Source organism: Drosophila takahashii, chromosome X (assembly GCF_030179915.1).
Source record: "Drosophila takahashii strain IR98-3 E-12201 chromosome X, DtakHiC1v2, whole genome shotgun sequence".
In the NCBI taxonomy this organism is placed as follows: domain Eukaryota; kingdom Metazoa; phylum Arthropoda; class Insecta; order Diptera; family Drosophilidae; genus Drosophila; species Drosophila takahashii.
In genome coordinates, this window is record NC_091683.1 from 22,651,780 (window position 1) to 22,661,383 (window position 9,604).

General features: G+C 35.6%; 1 long non-coding RNA gene across 1 annotated transcript; it reads right to left on the reverse strand.

Annotated features, from left to right (window-relative positions):
* Nucleotides 1-256: 256 nt before the first annotated feature.
* Nucleotides 257-1,226, reverse strand: LOC138913913 (uncharacterized). Its single transcript, XR_011419794.1, has 3 exons — nucleotides 1,123-1,226; nucleotides 829-904; nucleotides 257-387 (listed from the first exon to the last, which is right to left on the reverse strand). It is a non-coding gene; the product is annotated as an uncharacterized lncRNA (long non-coding RNA).
* Between the last annotated feature and the right edge of the window lie 8,378 nt (nucleotides 1,227-9,604).

Consider the following 9,604-nt stretch of genomic DNA (forward strand, 5'->3'; position numbering starts at 1 on the left):
GAAAGGCGATTCTTGTTTCAAAGGTGGTTTGTTTCTTGTTTCAAGAAATTAAATTTCTTAAAACAAGAAAGGGTTTTTTAGAAAGGCACCTTTTAAACAAGAAAAATTCTTTCTTGTTTAAATTTCCTTTCAAGAAATTTTATTTCTTGATTTAAGAAATAATATTTCTTGAAAGGAAGTTTTATATTAACACTGAAACCCTAAAAATAAAATGTAACTTGGTTTTTTCTTGTGCATACTATATTTATTTACATTTAAAACATTTAACACTTAACATTTCAACATTTTTAAATAACACATTTTTGACTCAAGAAAGCATTATTTTTACCCAAGGTCTGTTGAACTTCATATGACCTAAGGTGATCCATTTTCTTCGCCTTTCCTCATCTATAAAAAAAGAGTTATTGGGATATCAATGATTTGTTTTTAGATAAACAACTTTTTTGAAATAATGTAATGTTAATAATAGCCAAAATACAAACACGTTGGACAGACGACCGAGAGAGAGGAGCAAGACAGGTAGAAAATGAAGGGTTGAAAATCGAATTTCAGAGAGAGAGAGGCACGGGAGAGACACGTACATACATACATATATATTTACATACAGTCCTTTGCGCGAAGGGAGACCGAATGTAAGCAGGGCAGATCGTGTCAGTTTTAAGAAGGTGAAGAGAGAAACGTCGCGACGCGTAGGTCAAGCGAGCGAGAGAGAGGAGCAGAATATGAAAGGGTTGAAAATCGGGTTTCAGATCGGGTGAGCCGCGTACATGCATATATATTTACATGCATACATAAGTATGTCAAACAAATACAACATATTTTTCTTACCTTAGAAGGTTTTAAAACAAAATTACAGCTTCGACAAACAAATTATTTGGCTGATGCAACTGCAGGTATTTTCACTCTGAAAAATAAATAAAATGCGAGTAATAAGATAAAGTTATTATAGAACTGTACACCCACAAATTTAAGTCCAAATGTATGTATGTACGTAGCTCTTAGCTAAAAAACAATTCACCTAAATTGGTATACGCTTGGTAAAAAGATTTGAAATGTATCCTTTAATTACATACATACAATTGTACGCCCGCTATACAAAAAATTATATACATATTTACATACCTTTGAATATTCGGAAAAAGGCTTCACCTCTTATCCGCTTGAAAATCACGTCCATCACTCACGAATTTTTTTCACAACTGACGCTCGGGGGATCAGAGAATTCGGTAGCCGAGTAGGCCCTTCGTCCCACTTCGTTTTTCTTGTCGTTAACATTCGGCAGCCGAAGGAAGTCAATGGCTACTTTCCTATATTCTAGGGTCATTTCATTCATATATTCAAAGGTGATTTTGTCCTTAAATACGTACAAAAATGTTTTGGCTGCGACGGCAAAACAAACATATGAGATTTTCATTTTTCTATTTTTAAGAAAAATTCTTTCTTGAATTTTTTCCATCAAGAAAGGTTTTCTGTATTCAAAGGACAATTTTCTAATAACAAGAAATTTTTTTTCTATTTTCAAAGGTAGGCCGATTCAATGGCGAGATTTCCAAAATTTAGAAATTAATTTTTATGAGTGTGCGGTTCATTTTGGGTTAGAGTCTCATGATAAATGACCGGTTAACTTTGAGCGGCGACTGACCACCACGATGAACTGGCTAAAAGGATACTGAAAGACCCAAGCCCGAAAAAAAATCAAGAAGAAAAATTGAATGGGAAGAGCGAAGCCCTAATAAAGACCAATATGCAAATTATAAGCGACAAGATGAAGAGAAAATCCGTGCACTTGATACCCGAGGGTGGCATTTTAATTCTTTGTAAGCCAAAGGACTCCTCAGGTGACTCAATATAAAGTTTTAAGTCTTGCTTAGGTTGGTACGACAACTGCGTTACAGGATAACGCCTATCTATACATGCTAAACATGCTTGTTACGGAACTAACAAGACAGTTTGGCAAAATATATAATTATATACCAGTTTCCAGACAACATCAAAAATTAAAGAAACTATAAAACAAATTACAAAAATAAAGTAAAAACAAGAAAGGAAGCTAGCTTCGGCCAGCCGAAGCTTAAATACCCTTGCAGATCATTCCTATTAATTAACAAATCGCAAAAATGTTCAATTAATTTCATTAATCTCATTAATTTTCCGATCGTTCCTATGGCAGCTATATGATATAGTCGTCCGATTTTGATCAAATTAAAATTGAAATTCGGAAATATTTAAAAAGAGTCATATCCTAGAGTAGAAGATAATACAATAAAAACGAAAGAATCTAGAATTTATTTCCTATTACTTTTCCATTAATTTCCCGATCGTTTCTATGGCAGCTATATGATATAGTAGTCCGATTTTTTAAATAATTAATTCGAAATTCAGATAAATTTAAAAAATAACATCCCCAAAAGTAGAAGGTGATATTTCAAAAAACACCGAAGCTAGAATTTTTTTAACGTTTTCTTTTCCGATCCTTCCTATGGGAGCTATATGATATAGTTGTCCGATCCGGTCGGTTCCGACATATATACTACCTGCAATAGAAAGAAGACTTTTGGGAAAGTTTCATCCCGATAGCTCAAAAACTGAGAGACTAGTTTGCGTAGAAACAGACAGACGGACAGACGGACAGACGGTCAGACGGACAGACGGACAGACGGACATGGCTAGATCGACTCGTCTAGTGATGCTGATCAAGAATATATATACTTTATGGGGTCGGAAACGTCTCCTTCACTGCGTTGCAAACTTCTGACTGAAATCATAATACCCTCTGCAAGGGTATAATAATTGAAAATATATGTTTGTATCATAAAACTAAATATACCATATATTGATTGATTGATATATTAATTGTGCTGAAAATTTTTTTACCAACCCTAGTAACGGCAGAAGTTGCACACAAATATTCAAGAAAGGAATTCATAAAAAAATAATAAAGGATTCAAATCTTATGATTTTGTGTCTAAATGCAGCGCTTGCTCGGGGAACCTCTTTAATTAACTGGTTGTCCCATCACATAAACACAATCTTTAGGTCGAGTTTCCCCGGGTAGGAAAATGCCTCATTGTCGTCAGCATTGTTGTCCTTGCGGTTAATGTTTTTCGAGGGCGGAGGAGTGGCCAACGCCTTGTTAAATGAGTTGTAAAAATGCCTGATGGTCACTGGCTGCTGTTTCTCTTTCGTGTTGAGTCGCAAAAATGCACAGGAAAAAACTTTAAAAAGTTTACTTTTAAAAGAGAGCTTGATGGAGCGCTTTAAGTAGCTTTTACTGGACAAATATGATATGATGAGTCAGCCAATAAGAACTTTAAAATGAATGAATTTATTCTAATAATATTAATCAAATAACTAGAAAGCCATATTATATGAAAATATTTAATTCAGGACTTTATACGTGTATTTAAATATTTCGAGTATTTATGCAACATCAAAAATATTCCATTTCGAGTATATGGCCCAGTTTGAGTAATCAAAATAATTATTTCAAGTTCTTTTAAGCAGGTTGATACTGAATATTAGTTGTCTGTCTGCCAGTTAGGTTTTGTCTATGAAAATATACTCGCTATTTTGTTGTTTATTGAGCGCTCGCCTGGAATGTCATTATCCTTTGGTGTATTTGTCTTAGGCGCTCCTGTGAAATATACATAACGAGTATGAGACCACGCCCAGGTGGCTAACCCAGATTGCCGCATTTTACCGCACCCCCGACCTTCCTCCCTCCTCGCTCAGGGAAAACCCAAACCTATGCTGCGACCCTTTCGGGGAAAACCCGCCCGTTTCAAGTTTTAGCCTGTCAACAAGTCGCAATTTCAGTTGCATTTGTCGTCTCAGCCGACGTCGTCGTTTGCCATTTCACTTTGAAAATTGCCATTTCCGTTCAATTTCGCTTGCAAATTAGAATTCCAGTGATACGCTCTGTGCGCCTCCATGCATATAGAATGAATACATTCACATTCGCATTCGCTTGCATGTGGGTGTTTTTTGGCATCTGTGCGCATTTGTTTTTGCCTGTTTAAACTGTTGCATTTTCGCCCCCTGGATATATTCCGCATATATCTATATATACGGACCGAGGAGTATATGTGATTCTACCTAAAAAAGAAACGTCTGCCATGAGAGACTTTTTTTCTGCTTTCCAACACATTTACAGCTTTGATTCACTGGCAAGGGGTATACGAATTTTTTCAATTTCAAGCGCCCCCAATGTAGTAGATATTAAACAAATAATAAATTAAAAATATTGTTCAAAGAAAACAAAATATTTGAAATAAAAAAAGGGGAAAAAACATTTATGTTTAAAAATCATATATCCCTATGAAACCTAACAACTTGAGAGTATTGCAAACTTCGCGTTTCACGGAAAGCCTTTCTTTGGTTTTTTCTATTTTTGCACTTGTCGTATATGAAAGTTTTGCAGTTTATTCCCCGGGCTAAAATTACATTCCAGAATGTCGACGACGGCGTCTGTCTGAGTTTTCTGTTTATGCGTTTTTCCGCCGCCTCAGCCGGCGTAATGCAACTGCATCTGGTTCTCATTCGGAGTGTCGACTAGCTCCGCGGTTCGCCCAATATGTCGCTGCATACTTGTGGCAAATAAATACACATGTAATTTCAAGATTTGCATTTAATGGCAAAGCGTGGCAGAGTGGCAAAGAGTGCGAAACGGGGCGGCTCAGAGGTGAACCGGGTGAGTGGTGTCCCATGGGTTAGATGGCTCGGAATGTGAAGAATACGCGGTATTAAATATGAAGTGTGGCGTCGAGTCAACAATCAGCAATGAAATGCTAATGAACACATTCATAATTCCACGATGAGCGACTGCCGTGGGCTGAAAAGCGATCAAGATTACCCAGTTTTCCTTCTACGGCTCCTGACTAGATATTTTTTTCCCTAAAAATATCAACGACTTTTTAATTAGTGGAAATTTAATTGGGGCATTAATCCTTAACATTATAACGAGTGCTTTTTTTTAGAGGTATATAACTTTAAGTTGCAATAAAACAACGATGGATTATTCGATTGACATGCATTTTTTTTTTATTCGAAAGATAATCTTGCGGCATTACATTTTATATTTGATTTCTGGCATATGACCGCCACGGCAGTCCACGTAGTGACGAAGCGCACCAGAAGAGTGTACGAAGACGACTACCTATATATACAGGAAGAAATGCTGTGATGGTCCGATCGTAATGTGTGTTTTTAAAAGTTTGTTGTTGTAATTGATCCTTTCCTGGTAATATTGTATTGATTATAATTTTACTACTAGACTAATTGGATAAAAAAAGATACAACATCAAACTTTTAAAAACATAGGGCGGCAACACTACTACTATTTTGACCGCAGCTGTATATTTTTAAGTTTTTTGACTATGTTTTCTGGAATTTATTTCTGCCTTAAAAGAATCCTAAAATTATTCTAAGTATGGGGCTTAAAAGATAAAGAGTGTATCTTTTAAAAAACTTTAACATAAAAACAAACCATGCATCCATTTGCCTCTGAGAGCTCCGCAAAGTTGGCCAATTTCAGCATTTTTCGAGCTTTGAGGTCCTATTGCTAAGAATCCTTGCATCGGGAAACTTTTTGGAAAACGCAGTTTAACTTAGGAATTCATAACGAATCCAAAAATATAGCATCCATCGAGGTAAATTTTTGATGCTGCATAGTGTAAAGGTGCGATCTTCACTAGTTTTTTTACCTCGTTAAGAGGTGTTTTTATTCTTTTTTATTCTTGATCAGGATCACTCGCCGAGTCGATAGGCATTATGCATGCAGATTTTAGGGGTTCCTACGCAGCGCAAGTGTGTTTCAATAAGGTGAGTGGTATACCCAGAAAAAAAAGAACGAAAAAAATCAAAAACATTTTTCTTGCCTTGCGAACAATCCGTTCTCCTTTTTTTGTTCTCACATTTTGAACGTTTGTTCTCAAATCTTCCTAATTCAACACCAATATGTTCTAAAAGTGACCCCATTCGTTCAAAGCATGACAATATTTCGGTCAAATTTTATGAACAAGCGTTCATGAACTGACAACAAACGGGCTTACGCTTTTTTTGACCCCGTTTGGGCTTGATTTTTGAACGTTTCGAACGGATTTTTTTCTGGGTGTACGAATACTTTGAAAGATGGTGCAATACAAGGCAAGGCAGAAATGGTGCTGCAAAAAGCTGCCAGCTCTAAAAGTCCGAGGAATTAAAATGGATTATTTTACCTGTTTATCCTCTATGACACCCCCTGGCCCCTCTAATTCCCAATATGATAATGCAAAATCTAAATTATTTGAAATGGGGGGCGCGTAAATCATACAAGTTCTTTAGTTGGGTAACGGGTATTTAATAATCGAGGCACTCGACTATAGCGTTCTCCCTTGTTTTATTCTTATCTCATTCTAATTTATTAAAGTGGATGTTAAACATTTATATTTCTTTGTTTTTTTAGATTATTACCCATAATTTGATCGGTAAACAAGCAATGAAAATGTTTTCCATTCACTGTTTATACCCGGCGCTCTCCACTTCCAGTTTTCCCATTTCCGTCAGCTTATCCCTTTTTCCCAGAACGAGTTCATTATTTTATAAAGTTTGGCATAGAAACGTTCCGACGGAGACAACTGTAAACAACATCGAGGCATTGGCATCGCACACAGATTGCCACCATTCGATTATCTCAGATGAATGAATTGTCTTATTCGATTCGATGAGCGACTGACTGAATGAATGCCAGACTGACTGAATGGCTGAATGGTTGAGAGGGTGGAGAGCTGTGGCCTGGGGTCGGGTCTGAAAAATAGCAGCTCCGGATGGGGTGGATAGATAGTTATTTGCATGAACTGATTGCGAAAACCTTGAGACATGCCAAGACATATGGCCGGAGTTAACGACATTATGCAAATTGGATTTAAACATTTACGCAGAGCATCGTTGGATCAATCTAAGTTGGACCGGATGAGAATGAGGAAAAACTAAAATTTCGAATATGGCATATTAATAAATGTAATTCTTAGCTTAGCTTAGAATATATCATTGATGTTGTTTATAATACTACTGGTTTCTGCCGAACACTTTTTATATTTTGAATACCCCATTAATGTACAAGCGAATATAACAGTCAATTAATAATTGTATTTTATTGTACCATGTATGATGTGGCCGACACGTGACAATAATTTTCAGCTGTCTTCATATTTTTCAGTGGCCAAGTTAATTGGGTCCCGAAGCAGCCACAAGGAAATGATGTCTGGCAAAAATTCTATTTATGTGTATGCAGGAGTTTTAGTCGAGAAGACAGTGTGGCAGGGGTAAAATTAAATTAGTTCCAGGAAAAAAAAGAGAGGGAAAGACATGGGCTGCACCGGTTGCATGAACCTTTACGTGGATTTTATGATTTCATTGATTCGGGCCATTAAATTGATAGCAGATCATAAACATTGCCAAGCCACGTGACCTGGAGGCCAATCAGTGCAAATTTGATTTTCCTGACGAAAAAGTGCGGCAGAGGAGGCAAAAAAAGCCATGAGCCATGGGCAAATGGCAACTTGGCCATAAATCAAAATATTGTTTGACATTATGTCGATTTTTGGAGGGCACAGCTGGCGACGCGGGCAGCAGTCGAAAAGTGAATGTAAAATGAGTTTTGAATTGCCGACTATTTTCCGTTTTGATTCCAAATGTATTCAACCGTGAGTGAGTTAATGTAAATTGTTGGTGTAACTGGAGGAATTGACACTCATTTGTCAACTGAAAATATTGCTAAAGTGTTTGTAAAAATCGTAATGTGAAATTTTCTGGAAAATGCTGCCAGTTTCGGCTTTAAGTCTTACCGCTAATTATATTTTATTCCGGAAAATAACATTTAAATGAACTTATTTTATATATATATATTGATATACATTTTAAGCATTCATTTTATAAAAACATGTATATGTTTAAGCAGAAACTTATCTATAAATAAATATACTTATAACATATAAAAAATTATCTTACTTGCTTTGAAAAACTTCATATAATTTTCTAGCTGTCAAAAATTTCCATTCGATTCGAGTCTAACAGCTTCAATCATTTTTCAATTTTCCTGGGAAAGCAGCTGTAACTCCCCTAAAAAGGCTCTAAAAACACCTAGAATCAGTATTGATTAAAAGCGCCATAGAACATGACCAGGCAATTCATCTTAGTCGCCACCCATCAATTGACAGATTCGCGCACTGCGCTGAATTGCTTTTCCTACCATCTTCTGTTTTTCACTGGTCTTTTCCTTTGCGCAACTGTATTCGTGTTGCCTTTTATAAGGATCCTTTTATCATAATTTGCTTGCTTGAAACGCGAAACAGAGCGAAAAAATATGCACCTACTTTATATCAAATAAAAACACCTCTTAACGAGGTAAAAAACTAGTGACGATCGCACCTTCAACATACAAAAGTTCTGATATCAACATTTGTGACGAAAAATTATTACACTCGTCATTAAATAGACTTTCTAATATTTTCTCATTCGGCCCGCCCTAGCAGACTATTCCAGCCTTTTTCCCTTCACAGGCATTTTCTATTGCAGCGTGCCGAATGAAAAAATATTAGAAAGTCTATTTAATGATGAGTGTAATAATTTTTCGTCACAAATGTTGATATCAGAACTTTTGTATGTTGAAGGTGCGATCGTCACTAGTTTTTTACCTCGTTAAGAGGTGTTTTTATTTGATATCAGAAGTTTTTGTTTGTTTACACTTGCTCTCATAGGAGCTAATATATACATTTAAATTTAAATTGGTCAATCATAATTTGTAAGCCATTGTATTTAAACAAATTAAGTTAAAAAGTATTTCAAAATACCTTTTAAACGAGGTATGGCACATGTCTGTACCTTTAGTAGTGTAGAACTTACAAACTAACGAAATTTAGCCATTTTTAGCTTTTTTCCCGCTAAAGTAGCGGCTTTTTCCAAAAGTCGTAGAACAAAAGATTCCTATATGGAACTCTTAAGTGCAAATTTACTGATTCCATGACCCTAAAATACAGTTCGGATACCCTCACACAAAATTCAATACTCAGGAAGCTTTAGTTGTTCGAGCTGGCAAAAGTGGCTATTTTCGTATAAAAATAACTTTTAAACGTGACTTTTTACAGTAATGTGTTACATACCAAAATTTTAGGAATCTCAAGGGCTATACAGTTTAACGTTTTCAAGAAAATCGTTAGAGCCGTTTTTGAGAAAAATAAAAAAAAGCTAAAAAAAAAGTTTTCAAAAATTGTCTTTTGTTCATATCTTTTTAACTATTACATTTACACAAATTGCATATAAAAGGTGTTTATAGCATTTAAAAATACCTTTCAAACGAGATGCAGCACAAGTCTGTAGCTTTAGTAGTATAGAAGTTACGGCTTTCCGAATTTTAGCTATTTATAGCTGTTTTCCCGCTAAACTAGCTGGTTTTTCCAAAAGTGGTAGAACAAAAGTTTTTTATATCGATGTGATGAACGTCATATCAAATTTTCAAAACTTAAAAAACATGTTTTGGACAAACTGACAAACTGACAAACTGACAAACAGAATTAAATTTTCATTTTGGGAAGAAGAAGAAAATCTTATTTTGGCTATAACTTTGGAA